Consider the following 839-nt stretch of genomic DNA (forward strand, 5'->3'; position numbering starts at 1 on the left):
CTGATCATACTGGCCGGCTGATCCATCAGTACGCTCATCGGGACACTTGGCTCGGATCAAACGGACCAAAAGGGAAAGACTATGGTCTGTCTCGATTTCCACTCAACCCAAGTGGGTTCCGGCTCGACCATCAGTCTTGGCTTGGCGAGTTGGTCGGGAAAGACGGGCTCCGGTACGGTCGGTTTGGTCATCTGGACATGGTTCTAGCCTTAGTTCTTTTCTGGCTGCATGCGGGTCGATCCGGTACACGGCTCGGTGTGTCTGTCTGGAACGGTCGTCTGCCTGAACCTCGGTTGGAATGATCTGATCGTCCTGTTCTCCATCCTGGCCTGGTTCCATGTGCTGATCCATGTACTGAGGCGCATCAGAAGGCGTCCATTAATACAGAAGTTCGTTTCCCGCCGTTGCCTCTACTAATCGATCGATGTGTGGCAGGGGGAAACTATCTTTTGGACAGGCCTTGTTTAGGTCGGAAAAATCCACGCAAACTCGCCATTTTCTGTTTTTCTTTCTGACTACTACAGGGTTAGCGAGCCAGTCTGGATACCTTACTGCCGTTATTGACCCGACTTTAAGCAATTTTTCGACCTCGTCGTTGACCGCGGAAGCCCATTCAGGTCCTAGCCTCCGCCTTTTTTGTTTGACGGGTTTGAAAGTCGGATCGATATTTAATTCGTGACACGTTATGTTAATGTCAATCCCTGGCATATCCTCCGCGGCCCATGCGAAAGTATTGAGGTTCTTTTTAAGACAGGTTATGAGCTCTGTCCTCAAAGGCTCGCGGAGATTGGCTCCGATCTCGACGCATCGTTCCGGAGATGCTTTGTGGAGACAGACTG

The sequence above is a fragment of the Brassica oleracea genome, chromosome C2 (assembly GCF_000695525.1).
Source record: "Brassica oleracea var. oleracea cultivar TO1000 chromosome C2, BOL, whole genome shotgun sequence".
Lineage (NCBI taxonomy): Eukaryota > Viridiplantae > Streptophyta > Magnoliopsida > Brassicales > Brassicaceae > Brassica > Brassica oleracea.